Source organism: Nicrophorus vespilloides, unplaced genomic scaffold, assembly GCF_001412225.1.
Source record: "Nicrophorus vespilloides isolate i.1.1-1 unplaced genomic scaffold, Nicve_v1.0, whole genome shotgun sequence".
Taxonomy (NCBI): domain Eukaryota; kingdom Metazoa; phylum Arthropoda; class Insecta; order Coleoptera; family Silphidae; genus Nicrophorus; species Nicrophorus vespilloides.
The window spans coordinates 44,247-63,806 of record NW_017095625.1 but is presented as its reverse complement, the minus strand read 5'-3'; the positions used below and the strand labels follow the sequence as shown (position 1 = coordinate 63,806).

General features: G+C 32.4%; 1 protein-coding gene across 6 annotated transcripts in view; it reads left to right on the top strand.

The window, feature by feature from the left end:
• The first annotated feature begins 893 nt into the window (after positions 1–893).
• LOC108558516 (protein scalloped) overlaps positions 894–19,560 on the top strand; it is a 60,190-nt gene continuing 41,523 nt past the window's right edge. For 2 of the 6 annotated variants that reach the window (XM_017915478.1, XM_017915469.1), the window contains exon 1: positions 897–1,146. The gene's annotated coding sequence lies outside the window, so the exon portion shown is untranslated. Of the gene's footprint in view, positions 1,147–1,173; positions 1,640–19,560 lie in introns of those variants that run through there. The other 4 variants (XM_017915485.1, XM_017915446.1, XM_017915461.1 and 1 more) reach the window with 4 other exon arrangements.

The window sequence follows — 19,560 nt, the reverse complement described above, 5'->3', positions numbered from 1 at the left end:
CTCACATAACAACACTGCACACTTAATAATCCAAGATATTATGGTCCCGAAAGTTAGGAGTTCTTTTGCAAGTGACCGCATACACTTTATGTGATCATTATTAATGGTTTGTAGTAGTGATTTCCAAAGTTTTTCTACGCATACCCATTTTTCGATCTTTTCAAAGTGCTACGGACCAAAAAGTTTGAGAAACACTGGTTTTTTATTCTCCTTCGTCAAATTTTGGCGTTCTCATTCTGTCAGAGCGTTTTGAATGCTTTTGACACTTGGACACTTTTAATATGTTACCATCTTTATTCTCCTACCAATTACGAACTTTTTATATTAGAATTTTTCCGCGGCGTCCCGAGTCAAAACATTTGTCTATCATCTCAGGGCGAACTTTATGTTAATATATCAGAATTTGCTATACGCAGTGCCCTGATCATTCAAAACACAATATTATGTAATTTCATTTCTTGAGTCACATGGGGGGCTCTGGAGATTGCCATTACAATGAGCAACCTGAAAAGTATAATTTATTAGAATGCAGTACAGCTAATAGAAAAGGATTTCCTCAAATATATTACCTGTATTTGTTACAGTTTATCAAGTTAGAAAAACTGTTCACTTATCATATCTTCATATCAGGGAGATCATTATGAAAAACCTCGGTAAGATTATGATTTAGTTAGTATTATTTGTAGATTTGCATAGTTTTATTAGGTATTACAAAGTTGGTCCCCCTGACTTGGTCCCCCTGCATAGTTTTATTAGGTATTACAAAGTTGGTGTAGTGTGCGGTCACCTTAACATTTCAAAAACAGATTACCAACTTAGGAAAACTGTTTACCAACTTTAACAGAAGGATAACTGTAATGAGGTTAGGTATGACGCAAACCTATTGGACTACAGATGTCGTTGTAGGCTGCATCGCATGGAATCATGCGGTGTCGCGCGGGTGTGCGGGGTGCCGCTGAGAGCAAGCCCAACATACATGAGCAGCGTACGAATGCGCGTGTTCAGGTGCGCCGTGACCGTTGCGTTGTCTAGATTCTTTGTACCATTCCTGGCATACCAATAACAGACAAACTGTACGTATTTACGGATTAAAATCCGTCCTAATTAGTGTGAAAGTGGGCGCTGGCGTGCGGATCTTCGTCTCTGGTAAGTGTCCCGACGCCGTGGCGTCGTTTTCCATACAATTCGCGCCGCGTTTCCCCACGAAATGTCCACTAGAATGCGAGAAATGTGCCCACAATTCCTACAATAGTTTACATACTTGTCATGCTTGTGCTGCTTGCTTGTTGATACACACACACACGGACGCACGGATACACACACACACATGCATTGTGCATATACGTGAATGCATACACACAAGCAGACGGAGCCGATGATCCGCGGTGGCTGCGATTCAAAAATCGCATCTTGTCCACACTCTCTCAGTTCTCGCTCGATTTTGGTGGTGCAACAAATGTATATTGGATGGATGTAACGGGACCACGGGGCAACCTGGACTGGACGTGCGGTGAGCAGATTTCGAACGCGGACAATTTTCGCGCCGTTCCAAGGATACGATGCATTAATGCCATACTCCAGAAACTACCGTCTCCAGAAGGAAGGAAAGAGCGTCTCCTCCTTGGTCGTCCTCCTCGTGGTGCGTCGTGTATTTGTGTGTGTGTGTGCAAGTGCTGTGCAACCTCTCCTGGGTTTTATTATTAGTCCAGCACCTCACACACACGCTCAAACACTTTTCAAAAACTAAAAACGCACACACACTCACCAATTCAAAAATAACAGCCGCAAGAACTCAAGCAGAAGCGTTCAGAGTCGAGAACCTAGCATCCCCAAAGAAAACAAAAAAAAATCACCCGCCAGAAGAGAAACAAAAACAAATTCATAAACATCAACAATAGAAAGATAAAAAACGAAACCTCATTGGTCAATAATCGTCCGAGGAGTAAGTAGAGCAGACCAATAGAATTTCGCAATCCAATTGGAAACTGTTTTCGTTCGCTCGAAATTATCCTGAGATTATTAGTTAATTTCTCTGCTCGCTTTTTTTTGTTCTTCCTTCCTTCTTCAGCTGTTGCTCATTGGCCGCGGTTGCTTTGCATCCGCAGCAACAGCAACCAATTAAGAAATTAACATTGCATTATTATCGCTGTTAAAAGCGCTGTTGATGTTTCCAATTCGACCGGTGAAAGTTTTCTTCGCCTAATGCCCATTGTTGCTGCACGCCGCGCGCTCCTTCGTTACCCAACGCGTAATCCTCCGGAGCAAGGTGAATCAAAGCAGGAAGAAGACGCTGCAATTCTCGTATGTTTCCCTTGTTGTTGCTGTCTCGGGGAGTCCCCTTCGAAATAGATTGCATCCTCTCTTCTTTTGCTCCGCTCCGCGCTCCTCTTCGACGTTTGTTTGCGCCTGAAATATATGTGTATCTGTGCGTGTGTGTATATATATATAAACACAAACACACAGAAACTCTTCTTCACAGAGTGCCATCATTTATATATTTAGAAAAGGGAGAGAATCGCAGACTAGACGGGCACTTTTACACGCGTCCAGAGACTGTGAGAGGGAAAGAGTGAGAGAAAGGCCGGTAATTACATCCACGGCAATTAATCTAATTGGGGAGGAGGAAAAGTGTAAATAGATGGAAACAATGAACGCCAGATACCGGACCGGCTACCGAAATAACCGACGGTTCCGATGCACGTGCGAATCAAATATCAACATGCAACAGATCCTTTAAAAAAACCTCTTTGAAAATCTCAAACTCCATCAAATCGAAAAGAACCAATCTTCATCTCACGTCTTAAATTCAGTATTTCTAGTCACGTCAATAATCATAAACCTATATTTATAAACTACATAACTATTTTATGTAAAACAGATTTTGAAATCTTACAATCATCAATTCGAAGAGTCGGTGATTCCGCGATGAAATATTTAAATTTATTGCTAACCAAAACATGAATATCAAAAAATTAACAAATCCTAGGATTATTTAAATTTACAACAATAATTTCGAAAAATTAAATTTTTATAATTTACGAATTTTCAAGTCTGTTATGACTGATATTTATATTAAGTTTTAAAAAATAAACACATTTCTTTCGCCTTGAATATTTCCAAATATGAATTCGAATAAAAAAAATATCCTTAATCTTCAAAGTTGATATTTTCTTCAGTCTTTCTAACGATAAACAGAAAATCATTAAGTTCTCATTCAGTGCATCAGTTCGGATGCACTTGAGAATGAAAAATCAACAGATCCTAGAAAGTTTTCATTTGTCAGTTCGACAACAGGCGTATGTATGTATCTTCATCGTCTCGCGCAGTTCGAACATCTTTCCAGCTACAAATAACATAAACCTATAATTAGTAAATGCAAATGCACAACCGAAATAGTAATTATCTAACGACTGTTGAAAACTTAAAATTTTCTTGCCTACAAAACGTTTACATTTTATTATTCACATATCCTCTAATTATTAGACTCTAATAAGATAAGACACGCAAAAAATAGCTGCAAGGAAAATGAACGTATTTTCCTTGCAGCTATTATTTATTTAAACAAAAAAAAAATACACGTTTTATACACAAAGATATGATTATTTCTTAATATATTTGTATAAAATAATATTATTAATTTAATTTACAAGCATTAAATGTTATTCACACAAATAATTGAATAATTAACAATAGAATTAAAAATTAATGTTTTTATTTTATATTATTTACAACGAAATAATTATTTGTTATGTTTTAGTTAATTAAATATTTATTATGTAGTGACATGAACACATCTCTTTATAAGTTATATTACATAAATAAACACGCAATCATTTAAATTCATTATATTACAATGTTTTAAAGTAAAGTTACGTTATTATAGTCGCCTTGGAAAATTTTGACTTTGAGCAATTGTTTTTAATGTAACATTTCTCTTAAATTAATTATTTGTTTGACGCTTCTATATTAATGTACTGTTTTTGTGTTACTTTGATTGATTGTTAAATCTAATTTAACGACAATGAATATAGACATTCTAAAATGATCCGATTAATTAAAAATCTTTCACTTAAAAGGAAATACAAAACTTTTGATACTAATTGAAGTAGTTTTTTGTTTGTTGTTGTTAGATACGTTTCATTAATTTTTGTGTTATGTTTCCCAAGAAAGCTGTACTACTTTTATCAAACTTACACTCGTATTCAAATACAAATTAAATATCTGATAAACGAAATTGCGAGTACAACGACAAAGCAAGTTGATAAACATATAAGTAGGATGCATACAACGTTTTGATAGTTTTGTTTTATCATCGTTTAAAATAAAACACAACGAAAATAGAGACCGCTAAAAAGCTTTACGATTCATTGTTTCGTGTATTTTACGATTTATATCAAAGAATTTAAATATCAAAATCAAGTCTTACAAAATACTTTGTAATTAACATTCATTAATTTTATTTTAAATTAGTATTTTCAACTTACTACAGAATTATTATTATTTACAAATTTTTCTTTGGTTTTGATACGAGTATTGAGTTTATATTTTTGTCCAAATCAATTATTTAATTGTATTACTCACCGTTATTGTCTCTGTTATCTCTCGAATTGATAACGGGGATGCATGTGTTTTTTATTTCTTTAATCTCCAGTGACAAAATACAATTTGATTTATAGAAAAAAAAATTGAATGACTGTTTAAGTTTGTGAGTAAAGTATATTTTAAAATGATCTTTACATAATAATACTTATCTAATAGTTAATTTCATTCCAGGTGAGAAAAGAATCCTAACTACTCAAGAATCTTATTACAAAGTGTTTATTATTAGAACAAAAACAATCAATTTCTTGGCTGAAGGATTTCATTGGTCGATAGCCAATTTGTATTGAAACCTTATATTCATTTTTTTATTATGTTTATTTATTTTTATTAAAGTTTAAATCAATTGCCTTGATAAAAAAATATAGTTTTTTTTATTAGTGAAATTTAACTTTAATTTGTCAGATCTTAATTATAAGTTGTTGAAACATGTTTTTGACAAAGAAATTAAGTTAAATTTGTGTTGTGTATCGTTTTCCTATTGAAACTTATCACGTATTTTCGTTCATGTTTGATATTGAGAACGTTTGTTTTGGGTTGTATTTTTGGGTTTCTGGTTACGTTTTTCTTGTTTCTTTTATTTGTTTATGTCACTTGTCGTCGGGAAATGGAAACGACGTCTGAAGCTCAAAAGGCCAATGCCTTTCGGTCACGAAGTCACGAATCTCCTCCATCCATACTTTTATTGTATTTGAGTCACATTTCGAAACTCACACAATCCCCTTGCTTTTTTTTTCAAGTCCGTTTCTCTTTCCCTCTTCTGGGATTATTTGCATGGAGGTAGTAAACATAAATATTTCGAATACCTGCGACGTATTTCTTTTGACACAAATATAAGTTTTGATATTTGAAATCGTCATCTTCTTGCTTCAAAGATTCCGCTTGGGAATAATTCACTGCAGAGATCAAAGTTTGTTCATCATTGATAGCACTTCTAATAAACATGTTATGAGATAAAGAAAAAAAGCTGTGATTTTTTCAGAAAGTCTTCAGAATCGTATTTCCATTAAGTTAATATTGATTTTATGAGTGACAGTAAGTTTAACAGACAATTAAATAATGGTCGCAGCTAATTGGAATTTAATACTTGATGATTTGTTACCTCTTAGAGGAAAGAAGCTCAGAAGTCTCTGCGAATATACCTGTTGCGCGTAAGCGAAAAATAAAAGAGAGAAAGAGACAATAAAGAAGGAAAGAGAGAAAGAGAAAAACACGTCCACAATTACAATTTAATTTGCGGTCATTATTTCAATCATCGCGTTTCGTCGAAATCCGCATTATTCGCACATTAACAAAATAACAATTACATTTCGATCTTTATGAGTTAATAAAACGCATTTAACGATTCGTCTCAATGGGTTCACTTTTCACGAGCCATCGCTCGCGTTTTGTCCAAATTAGAACGCGAATTAATTGCCCGTTAATTACGCAATCCGCAAACAATTACGTTGCTGCCAATTCTCTCATTCTCTCTCTATGAACATGGGAAAATGCACATTTTTTGTTTGTTTTTGGGTTGATTTTGGTTCAGATGTCCACTTCCGGGATACGTCAATCATTAGGTCTAAATTGGGTCGAAACTTTAAATGATGTTGCGTCCTTTAATTGGCTTCGTTTAGATCGATTTGCATAATGTTCCAATTACAGATAAAACATTTTCAATATTCTGTTGCATTCTCAAAATAAAACTTAATTATAAAACAAGCAAAAGAAATTATTGTGATATAAATAAAGACAACTTTTTTTTAATCTGTCAAATTTGTGTCAATGTCATTTTTTTAATTCATGAAATTTTGTTTTTCGTTTAAATTTATTTGCACTTTTTAATACACTAAAGTGTCCATCTTTTTGTTCATTCTTTCATTAAAATTTAATTAAATAATAATTGATAGGAATAGATGCGCTATTAATAAACACAACTTTTTTTTACTGACGTATCTGTCATATTTGTGACAAAGTACAAATGTTTTTTTTTTAAATTCATGAAATTTGTTTCCGTTTAAATTGATTTGCATACAATTAGTATATATTTAATGAAAGATAAATACACTAAAGTGCAATTCATAATGTCCATCTTTTTTATTCATTAAAATGGAATTATATAATAATTGATTAGCATAATTATGCTATTAATAAACTCAACTTTTTTTTACTAACGTATCTGTCAAATTTCTGTCAAAGTACAAATGTCAATTTTTTAATTCATGAAATTTGTTTATGTTTAAATTGATTTGCATACAATTACTACAATTTTAATCACTGATAATTACACTAAAGTTTAATTAATGATGTTTATTTTTTTTTTCATTCGTTCAATAAAGTTTAATTAAATAATAATTGATAGGAATAGTTGTGCTATTAATAAAGACAACTTTTTTTTACTGACGTATCTGTCAAAGTACAAATGTCATTTTTTAATTCATGAAATTTGTTTTCTTTTAAATTGATTTGCATACACTAAAGTGTAATTATTGAAGTCTATTTTTATTTCATTCTTTAAATAAAATTGAATTATATAATAATTAATAGGAATAATTGTACAATTAATTAACACAACTTTTTTTTTTATCACATTTGTCAAATTACAAATATTTAATTCATAAAATTGGTTTTATTTTAATAAATTTGCATATTATTATTATAACTATTATATACAATTATATAATAATCGATAGGAATAATTGTGCTATTAATAAACACAACTTCTGACATGATTACACATATGTCAAATTTGTGTCAAAGTACAAATGTCATTTTATTATTTGTAAAATTTGTTTTCGTTTAGACCGTTTTTGCATACAATTCCATAAGTTCTAATCAAAGATAAATACACATTAGCACAATTACCAACGTTCAACAATATTTTGCATTCGTAAAATGAAGCTTTTAAATTATATAACAACCATATTTGTAAAAAAAAAACAAAACTTATTGACCATAAGTACACATGTCATTTATTTGTCAACGTCAATGTGCAATTGTCATTGTGCTTGTTCGGTTGGTGAATGGATTGCGTGTTAAAATTACATTCGTAAATTTAGAGATTATTCAGACGGGCTTCCCGTGATTGATGCGAATCTAAACGTCCGACAATTGTATACTTGATAGTATAAATAAAAAAGAGAAAAGGAAAGAAGAAAACAACGTGGAAAGAGCGACCAAGTGATTCACATTTTCTCGAAGCTCAGCCAGAAACTATCTGGCACTAACTACACCTATACCCTCTTATTCCCAGTATTGTTTTGGTTTTTTAATTTTAGATCACCGCAATGTTATGATGACCAATTCTAATTGTATCAAATTCCATTTTGTAATTTGGATTTTATTGACTCAAAAATAATGATTATTTTTAAAGTTTCTGAAACAAAGTTTTCAAGTGAAGCATTTTTATGTGTTTTCTAAGACCTATACTAGCTACCCACCTATGAAATTATTAAGTGGAAGCATATTTTAGTTACAAATTTTCGACAAAATATGAGTAATATGTAGAAGAAATTTATGATTGTAAGACGTTGATGAGTTGCAAAAACTATGGAAATACTACGTCGAAGGAAACTTTGTTTATCGTGTAAGACGACATTGACATATTTAATAATTCAAAGTAAATATATATATATATAAAAAAACAAGCACACCTTTATTGACTTGCTTTTAGATCAGTATCATCTTACAATAAGCAATAAATCAATTCTGAAAGTGTTTATCTTGTTGAGTTAGTAGGATTCATATGATTTTACATCAATTAACAATCTAAAACTTGATGGTTAATCAACTAATAAAAAAAGACATCATTTTCTTCGTTATACATATTTATCGAATCAAACGAAATTAGTTTTGTTAAATTTTTAATTATCTAACCATTAAAAATTTTAAACTCTGAGAAGGAGATAAAAGAAAAATTAATTACTCAAGTGATACAAATGTCAATCATGTTAAGACATGAATGCAACACAAAATAATTATGATTTGAAAGCAACAATATTTGGCATATTCATATCATTAAAGTCAATATTTTCTTAAGACAAGACAACTCTAAATGCTTCTTGAATTGCGAATAGATTTTGTAAATTGTAAAAAAAGTCTTTCAAAATTTTAGAAATACAGTTGAGAGAAAATATTATTGAATTTGATCCATTTTGTCTCATTGCTTAATGGATAATATAAATATTTGATTATAACCTGATGAGTTTAATTACATAATGATGTATTATAAAAACAATTATATAAATAAGAGTTCTTAAAATAAGTTTTTCTACAGGGAAGTATACTTTGTCCTGTATATAATAAATTGCATAATGAACACTAACTTCTACAATTTATGTACTGCAATATTGGGAGCACACTAATATATTTGCACATTATTATATTTAGCTGCTGAAGATCGTTAAAATCTACAAATATTGATTTTAAGCAGCAACTGAAACCCGATAAGTGTAATTATTTAATAATTTGGAATAGACTTTGTATTTATTGAACTAATTTACTATTGACTTATATAAAACAAATATATAAAATATGATAATTTGGTTTAGAATTTACAATAGGTTTTGAGAAATGTTTCGGAGAAGAAAATGCTCAACAAGTTGAAATATAATATTGTTGAATAACAAAGCGTTGTATCATAAGGATTGCAAGTGAAATGGACAAGCCAAGGATGAAATGTAGAATTGAAATATGCGCAGAGCAGAATTAATATAGAGTTGAGAAGGCGGAGAAAAACAAGTCTTAAGAAGAAATTGAAGCACTTCCACTGGCAAAAAAAGGGGAAGCGAAACGTAATTTGAGATGATTAAATGTAACTGTTGGATGGAGAATCTTTTCTTTTTTCGTCTGTTGGTTGTTTGGTTTCTTTTTCTTTTGTTGTTGTTGAAGGCGGATTTGATATTATTATGTTTGGATTTAGAGGCGAGAGTTGTCGTCGTGCGGTGCGAGTAGCTGTATATATCTCGGGCGCAAGAGATGAAGTGATAAAAGTATGGAAAGAGTTTTGTAATGGTTATTATGGCTATGTAAGTAGAGGCATTAAATAAATATATATTTAAGTTTCATGTTAACAAACTGCTCCTAGGGAAATACACGGAGCAAAAAGAAAGAGTAAGCGCGCGAAGAGCGGTGAGAGGTGGCGGAGGAGGAGGAAGCCTTGTGCAATAATCCAAGTCGCCGCTGCGACCGACCAGAGAGCAACGGTACTTTCAAAAACGCCATCAACTGACATTTCATTTTCTCGCCGCTGTTACTACTACTAGCACTCCGCTAGCCTAAGCAGAGAGAACCGAAGCTGTAGCAGCAGCGGCAGCAGCAGCTACCGCTCGACTCTCCTATGCGTGAAGTGTTTTTCCAAGAAAATCTAAATAGAACGCGCGCGACATTTCTGCTGCTACTCTTCCATACCAAAGAATAAAAGATGGTTGGCAATGTATGTTCGATATGCAATGGAATCGAGAACTGCGAATGCTGAGGCCGGGAAAAATTCGGAATTGATTCCAATTGGCCGGCGCGAGACTGATTTACGGTCCATCTGACATTTTCGGCAATACACTTCTTCTATTTTTACCGAGGTCGCGCGGGTCTTGCTGCTCCTGCTTGCTGCTCGCTCGCATGGGCCAAGTCGCGATTTCCGATCCACCCGCGTTCCCAGCTATAAGAAAGAGAAACAAACGCATACAAACAACACATCGGACGTTACGCAACACGGACTGGTTTCGTTGTAACGTTTCTGCTTTTTGTCTTTTGCTCATATACACATGCATACATACTCGTCGGATTTTTATTTTTTTTTTGTTCTTCGTTTTTGGTTTCGTTCCATCGTCTTTACCTCTTCTCTTCCCTTTCGGAATGTTCTTCCCCCTCCGATTTTTTTTCTTCTCTCCTCTTAGGGGTATACTCACATATATATATATATCTACAGTTGAAAAATGGTCGGCATGCGCTTTTGTATGTGTGTATGCCGTAGTATTTATACAGAGGATGGTAAAAAATGCGCCTGCATCGAGAGATGTTTATCTCAGGAATTAAGTTCCATATCTGTAACAAGCGTTCGGGATTCTTAGAGATTTTTAGCCTTCCATTTCAGAATTTCTTCTCCTTTATTTTATTCCCTTCCCTCTCCCATTTATCTCCTTTCAGACTCTCTTTTTTTTTGTTGTCGTTGTCCTCTCCGCATTTTGTTTTATTTCACCTTATTTACTTTTTTTGTTCTCTTCTTTCCCTTCATATATATATATATAATTGAATTCTTTTGATCTGGCCGCAAACGAGACGCGTTGACCTTTATATTTATTACACGATACATTCTCGCAGTCGGCTCCCATAGAGACAAATTAACAAGAATCACTACTGATTAATTTCTAATTTTACTCCATCCGCACCGGCATTCCTTCAATATTTCACGTTGGAAACAACAAAAAAGGAACAGGACTTTTCCTTTGACCTTTTTCCCCGCCGATCCGAAATAGGATCATCCAATAAAAATCGCGACTGTAAAGTAAATAGCTTAATTGATTTGGTGATCACGGTTTAGCATTTAGCTATTTTTAGATTTACTATACTCGTTTCGCTTTTTTTTATTTGGTTGTTGCTTTTTGTTTTTTTTTTCATTAATAGCAGTTGCTTGATTTCGCGAAAGTGCTTCTCTTCTAGCCAATTATTGAAAATGCTCGGTGGACCGGAATCGATGGGACATCGTGTGCGCATTTCTATGTTCCTCTCCACCTCTTGGAAGGTTTCTCATCCGCCTTCATAACGGTGCAGCGCGCCGCGTCTTGCGGCAGCACTTTCCATCGTCGAGAGAGGATATAACATTTTCCAAATGCAAAAACGAATGAACTACGAAGTAGAGGTGGAGGTGGTGGAGACAAAGACGTGCGAGGCGGAAAAGAAAGAATACGGCGAATTAAATAAGTTGTCTTAACAAGCAGGGCTATTCATCCCGGTTTGAAGCTGTTCCTATTGACGATGGAATGCCTTTGTTCCGTTGCAATGCTCGCTTTTGTACTTAGCCTATGCTCATTACCAGACGACGCATATCGAGTTACTGCGTACTGCGAAATTAATTAAACGGCTAAATCACCGCTGACCACTTTTTTCTCATATCTCCATCTCCCTCACTCTCAATCTTCGTTCTTTGCCTCTCCGGGGATTATGCAACATTATTCATCTCGAAGCTTTTGTTTAATGCAGCGCGAGGCTGTGGCTCCTCGATTTACACCGAACCCAATTGGTCGAATTTTAAATTCCCGCTCATTTTTATTTACATAACTGCTTTAATAATTGTATCAAATAAATTTATTAAAATACCATAAAATATACTGTAAATTTGTTAATTAAGAGAATTTAGGGTTCATTTGCAATTATTATTTGAAATGCACAAACGATACAATGTGTCATAAAAGAATAGTTACATTTTGTTGTAACTGTCAATCTCGTTATTTTTCTCTTTTGTCTCCGGATTATGCAACATTATTCATCTCGAAGCTTTTGTTTAATGCAGCGCGAAGCTGTGGCTCCTCGATTTACACCGAACCCAATTGGTCGAATTTAAAATTCCCGCTCATTTTTATTTACATAACTGCTTTAATAATCGTATCAAATAAATTTATTAAAATACCATAAAATATACTGTAAATTTGCAATTAAGAGAATTTAGGGTTCATTTGCAATTATTATTTGAAATGCACAAACGAAACAATGTGTCATACAAAAATAGTTACCATTTTGTTGTAACTGTCAATCTCGTTTTTTTCTCTTTTGTCTCCGGATTATCCAACATTATTCATCTCGAAGCTTTTGTTTAATGCAGTGCGAGGCTCCTTGAATTACACTGAACCCGATTGGTCGAATTTAAAATTCCCACTCATTTTTATTTACATAACTGCTTTAATAACCATCGATTCAAATAAATTTATTAAAATTTCATAAAATAATTAATCAATGAAGATAATTTTGTGTCAATATCATTCTTTTTCTCATTATTCATCTCGAAGTTTTTGTTTAATGCATCTTGATTTACACCAAACCCGATTGGTCAAATTTAAAATTCCCGCTCATATTTATTTACATTACCGCTTCAATAACTACCGACTCTTCAATTGTAACAAATTTAATAAAAATATACATAAAGTAAATTAGTCAATGAATAGAGTTTAAAAATGGATTTGCAGTTATTACCTGAAATACACTAAGGATACAAAGTGTCATCAAAGAAGCGTTACTACTTAGTTTAACTGTCTTTCTCACTTACTTCTCCGGATTATTCAACATTATTCATCGCGAAGCTTTTGTTTAATGCAGCGCGAAGCTGTGGCTCCTCGTATTACACCGCATCTGATTGGTTGAATTTAAAATTCCCGCGCATTTTTATTAACGATGACTCTTAAAGTGCAATAAATTTATTAAAATACCATAAAATATACAGTATGAATAGAGTTTAAATCTCCTTTGCAGTTATTATGTGAAATACACAAAAGGATACAAAGTGTCATAAAAGAAGCGTTACAATTTTTGTTGCTACGATCGAATGATTTATGTGCAATGAAATATAAAGATTTCATTAAAATACCATAAAATATTGAATAAATTAGTTCCAGGATATCAATGAAAGGAATTTAAGTATCATCTACAACTATTATCTTAGAAACAAAGTATTATAGTTGTCATAAAAGAAACGTTACCATATTGACAGTTACATCTTATGAAAATCAGTTCATTTATTAAATTCTAAATAAAATGTAAAGATTTCATTAAAAATATTCAATAAATTACTTTAAAATGAATATAATTTATGTTTTGTCCACAGTTATTATTTAAAAAAAAAACAAAACATTCAAATTGTCATAAAAGAAACGTTACAATTTTGTTGTAACTGTCTTATGAAAATCAGTTAATTTGTCAGTTAACTGCAATTTATTAAATTCAAACTAGAATTATATAAATGATTCGAATTGTCATAAAATTATTAAGATAATTAAAATTAGAGTCTTTTAAAATACCACATAATATGCAGCAAATTAATTATTAATTTCCTTATTAATAAATTATAAGTTTCCTTTACAGTTATCAACTGAAATACACAAGAAGCGTTACCATTTCCTTGTAAAGTAGTCCAGTTTGTCAGTTAACTGCCAATTCACTGAATCCAGTCTCTCTTTGTGTAGTACCTAGATAAACTTGTAATTACCTCTTCGGCGCTTTGAACTTCAAGTTCTTGGTATAATTTGTTGTTGGTAATGACCATGGTGACTTTACAATCTCAAGTATTTCTACGATTGATACGTTTACTTGGTAAAATTCTTATAAAACCAAAAAAAATTGGTTGTTATTCATTTTTCGCAATTTTTTAGCAAATTTGTAATGTAATATTACTGAAAATTATCATAATACAAATAGCAATATTATGGATAAACAAAAATCACGATTTGTAATCTAATGTTAACGCTATTACTAGGATATATACAGGGAACAAATATAAATAAAATAAATATTTAATCGTGTTTATTTACATGTATTTGAATTGATTAAAAGTATTCAACTCTACATTCATTCAACAAACATCAACATAAAATAAGAATCACCAACAATCTTTCCGAATACCCAAAGCGTACGTCAATTATCCACGCTTTATTGGTTCAATTCAACAAGTCGTTTCGGATAATTGACGCTCATGTTGAAGATCTTCCAGTTCCCATAAGAAAAATGTTATACAATTATCCAAACATTGGAATTTTGCACTTTTTTTATCTACATATTTAAATGCTATAACGAAAACCAAACATTTTTAGTATAATTAACATCACGTTACGAAAAATTGCAAATCCAGCCAAAAAAATAAAAATCCCAAAAAATTATAAAATCAAATAGTGTTTCATAACAGCGCGCCATGAATATTGATGATCCAATGAATAATTCATCATTTGATGTTAAAATAAAAGGTGCATTCAACGTATTACATTGATCAAATGAAAACTAAATGTAACAGAGTGTTGTAATATTAACAAAAGTTGTGCATTCAATTAATGTTTGTTTTATATATAAAAAAAAATGTTCGGTGAATGCAACAAAAATCACAGTTAAATTTCGATAATTGACGCACGTTTATGTGACGTTGAACGTTCATTTCGGAGCGTACAAAAACCGATACAAATTATTAACTTCATATAATTCAATTGTGTATTGTTAACGATCATTAAAATCATTTATATTATTTTGTTACGTAATCAAAAATTGATTTTGTCCCAAAACAATGAACCCCCGTTTCATGTGGTACTAAAAGTCGATGTGTTTTGTGTAACTTAATCCGAAATTTTCGATTAACTAATATGCACCAGATTAGCCCACAATCTCGCTCCAAATCCTCTTCTCTCGACCCAACGATATTCGTGTAATAGTCAAATAGCTAAATACGATTGTCGTTGGTCGTAATTACTGGTATCAATTAAGCAACGGTTCGGATAATCGCTTATTGCAATTATATCGTCGATCCTTGTTTCGCTCGATGGATGCGTTCGCAATTAATATACAATTTAACGCAAATATTTACTTCATCGATCAATTATCAGAATCGCTACACTTGATTATTTAGTAATGAAAAAACTGCGTATCCAGTTTGTTTTCGTTGTAATAATGTGTTTGTTGATTATTGGCATTTGCAATTCTTCCTTTGGGGTCAACTGATTCCCTTTTTTAGATATTTAATAAGTTATAATGTTAATAACATCATCAAAAGACGTGGGTTTAATCCACCAACGCGTATTAAATATATTCAAAGTTTACGTGTAAAAAAAATCTATAAATATTACTTAAATTATACATTTTTAATGTTTACGTTGTCTCAACAATAACTCTAATTTTGGTAACTTTACATAAGTGAAGAATGAATAGAATGAAGATTTCAATCACCAATTTATTATAGACAAATTGATTGAGTAAATAATTGTTTTAAATGATTAAATCAGTTATTGAACTTCCTTTCAAATATTTACATTTCTATAAACAAATACAATGAACAGTAACAGTAATGATGACACACTTTTCACTCTTCGTGCAATATTAATTTGTATTGTTTACTGATGCTTCTGTCAAATTTGTAGACCTGTTAAGTTATATAATTTTATGACATAGTTATAAATTTTATATTTGTTTTCTTTTTTTAAGTTTGTTTATAAATATTTATAGAACTTACAATATTTCTTATAAGTTTTAAATAATGAATGTGTTTTTTTGTTATCTAATTATTACTTGATTGTTAGATTTTGATTAATCTGTAAATTAAGTTAAATATTCTTATTGCTAAAGAAATTAGTTCTAAATTGTACAGAATCTTAAAAAATATTGTAAACTAAGGTGATTTTTTTTTAAGGAATTGAATGTAGGTGAAGAAATGTTTACTCAAAGTAAACGTTTTTAAGTATTCTTTATTGAAGTGTAATTTAAAGTTAGAACAATAAGTTCTAACTGCTCTAAGTAGAAGCTAATAAGTACTAATTGGTACAGTAGTTTCTGGAAATACATAATGTTTAATAAGTCGAGTAATTTAATGAGCAATTAAACTTTTCAGTTAACTGAAGTTGAAATGTTTATCTTAAGCAAACGTTCTTAAGTTTATATTATGATCAATTTCTATAACGAGTTAAGAACTTAGTTATTAAAGATTGATTGTCAAAACCCCCAATTTACACAGAGAAAAACGTGTAAATCGAAAATTTAGTTGATTTTTTTTTAAATTAAATGTTTTTAAACCGTGTAAAAACGAAAACGTGTAAAGAAAATACAGTGTAAGACGAGTGATAATTGTACTTAATTACTACAACTTTGAAAGTATATAGTTGTTAATAAATCACGTATTTCGGTTTTTGAGAAATTCAAGTTAGTGAATTTTCTTCTAAATTTTTACACACTACAAATGTTTTCATATTATATAATGATTACTAATCTTAGCAATAAATATTATTTGCTACAATAAACCAATATTTCTATATTATATGATGATCAATCTATAAAATAAGTTAATAAGAGACCAAATATTGATTAATAAAGAGTTATAACTACTTCAGAAGTATTAAAAGTGTTTATAATGTAATAATGAGAGGTTTTTAAGCAATTCAGTGAATTTCCGTGTAAATGTTTGCGCAGAGCAAACGTGTCGTTGTAAGCAGTATCCGTTGCGCGTGAAAAGTTTTGGATTGAAATAAGAAAATGCGTTTTGTTGCATAAAGTAGAATAATCGTCGTTTAATGAATATAATTGAAGCATATGGAATACGGAATTGTGCTAAGGATATTACGCAACGCGATTTCATTTTCTCTGTACGCACGACCATCAATTGGCTTTAAAGAAACGTATGGGGGAGCAGAGGCCCTAAACATTGCGGCCGTTCGGGTTCGGACCATCATCAATTTAATTTGATAGCATCGTATTTAGCGTGTAAGAAGAGAACAAGAACCGGTCGCGATGGGAAAGAAAAAGGAGAGTGAGCGTTTCCAACCGTGCAGAGAAGACCCTTTTATTTTAATCCTTCGCTCCGAAGGCCCGAATAATAGTGATGGAACAAGAAGTAGTCTCTTCTTTCACTCAGGTGTTGCTCTTTCGATTCGGCTAAATATAGTTGATTTGATTATACTTCGCTGCTCTATACACACCAAATAAATCCACACACCACCACAGATCGTTGTGGATTGGGTTTGGAGGATGGAGGAGAGTTTCAGAAAGATACATAAATAGCTGGAAGCAATTGAGGCATTTGTTTGGGCTCCCCCGTGTGCCGGCAACTCGTGTGTATGTGCGTTGTATTTAGAGTGATAATAATTCGAGCATTGTTTGCATATCCACACCGGAATAACTTTGGTATTCACCTGGAATTCTCGTTGGTTATGTTCATTTGCAGTTTATATTAAACACTCATCTCTACCACCGGAAACCGGAAACCGATACACCAAGCTTCGCTCGAAACACCCTCCCTCGCGCTCCCCCTCCTCCGCATCCACCGCCCGCTCATCAATCCATAGACCTCCTCTCCTCCCCACGTAAAATATCTATCCATCCATCAATGGCCAAAAGGTAGACAAAGAGAATGCATTTGAGATAAAAAGGACAAGTTCCAATCGGCAATGAAACCGAAAATCGGGTTAAATGATTAAAGAAGAAAAGGGGCTGCAGCGTAATTTGGACTTCCTAGAAGCCGAAGATAGCCATCGGTTCTCTTCTTTTACCGCTGTGCGTGTCGGGCTGTTCGTCTCGCTGTGTGTATACGTTTTTTTTTTCTTCCTCCTTTTACCACAAGCGCCTCGTCCTCTCTTCAGCGCCGCAGTTCGTCTCTTCCTTCACCGTCTCTCTCTCTTTGAGCCGTTCCGAAGAGCGGAGTGCGAGGGGGATGACAAGTCTGGACTAATAAATCGTCTCGGACTCGCCACTGATTAGAGGCAACAGTCCGTTACCAATTTGACTGCTCAACCAAAATTACCTACCTGATTCCGTTCCTCTTTCAACTCGAATGTATATATATATACAAACTCACACGCACATACAGTTTTATGATCACAAAATCTTCATATCTCTTTGTTTTCTTTTATTGAAGTCAATTGGAAATGTTACTTGCTGCAAACTCGAGCTCGTAATTGGGAATAGGCCGACGCCTGATTCATAATTGTCGTGCCTCGGTGCAATAAAGGACATCATCATTCGACACGAAAGAAGAAGCCCGACCTCTACAAATTCGAAATCGATTCGCGTTTGTTACTGAAGCCTTTCATATATGAAAAGATGGTCGGAAATTTATCGTTTCGTCAGTCGCGAAGAAAAGAAGAAAAAAAAAGGAAACGAAGAACGTTTTGATTCATGTAATCTAATACAAAGAAAAGAGAAAAAAACTATATGTGCTCTATTTCGAACGTTGAACAAAAAAAAAAACTAATAGCCACCATCTCGAGTATAATACGCACGATTTGTACACATTTTGAACTCCTGTTGACAGTGATTAAGAATGACATTTGGCATTAGCGTTTGTTTTTAATAACATGGTTTATGCTGCGTATTATATTCGAATTTTATTACAATCTTTCGCGCTTCAAACATTTGCATTCTACACAAGTGTTTGTTTTGATATTTGCCATTAATACCAATACTAATTGACAGGTTATATAGTAACTAAAGATAACGCAATATATAAATAAATCTGTAACTAAGCAACCATGAAAAATATAATGTAAACAAAGTTGATTAGGTCAACATAAACTAAATGAAATTACGTTGATTTGGATAAAATAATTTGTTTGTTATTCTATTTACATTATATTATATTAATTCACGAGTAAAGTGTGCGCGTTTCATTGATGTAAAGATTAACTTAATAATTAAAGGATTTCCGGTGATAAATGCTAATATTAACATTTCGAACGTGGATGTAAACGTATTTGAGCGGACAAAGAAAAGTAATTTGTGTTTTTTTTTGTTGTTGTTTTTACTTCGCTTCTAAACTGGCAAGAAACTAACACATTAGTTTTGTAAAGACTTTCGCCATCGCCCCAGTTGGTTCGGACAAATTCGTATCATTTCTTGTTTTGTAGAAAACCGTGGTGGATTAATGCAATCTCCTCGATGGCTAACGCAAGATTCGGGTCAAGATTTTTAGATAGATTTCTTTCAATATGTCACTATGTTTATACAAGAACGAAAGAAAAGTACGGTTGTGCCTAGATCACCTAGGAAACCAATTGGTTCATTTATATAGGTTATGTCAAAGTTTTCTATAAATATGTCAATTCGATTCGATACGTCTTTATGTAACTACTTTAATAATACATGGTTAACTACTTATTTAAGAAAGTAATCATAAGGAACTTACATCTGTTTTAGTTTCAGTAGAGATTATTGGTATTAACTGAAATTTAGTGCATACATAAAATAATACATATACAAAGGATACATGGCTAAACAGACTTTGCGCTTAAAGTTGCGAAAAACATAGTATTT